Here is a 316-nt window from a genome sequence, read left to right on the forward strand (position 1 = left end):
AATGAAAAACGTGCTGTGTGATGATGATGTACGTGGGTTTTACGCACAGAGGACAGGGTGCGGCACTATAAACGCTGAGAGAGAGAGAGAGAGAGAGAGAGAGAGAGAGAGAGAGAGAGAGAGAGAGAGAGAGAGAGACAGACAGACAGACAGACCCAATCCTGATTGAAATAGTGTTGAGCTTTGCAAAAACCTGATGCCACAAGCATATGTCCCTTCCTCCCCTCTCTCTTTCCCTCTATCTCTCACAATCACACTTTATTTCATCCGTCATCTGTTTGATTAATCGTTGATCTTGTTTGTTTAATCACTTACA

Source organism: Pseudoliparis swirei, chromosome 13 (assembly GCF_029220125.1).
Source record: "Pseudoliparis swirei isolate HS2019 ecotype Mariana Trench chromosome 13, NWPU_hadal_v1, whole genome shotgun sequence".
In the NCBI taxonomy this organism is placed as follows: domain Eukaryota; kingdom Metazoa; phylum Chordata; class Actinopteri; order Perciformes; family Liparidae; genus Pseudoliparis; species Pseudoliparis swirei.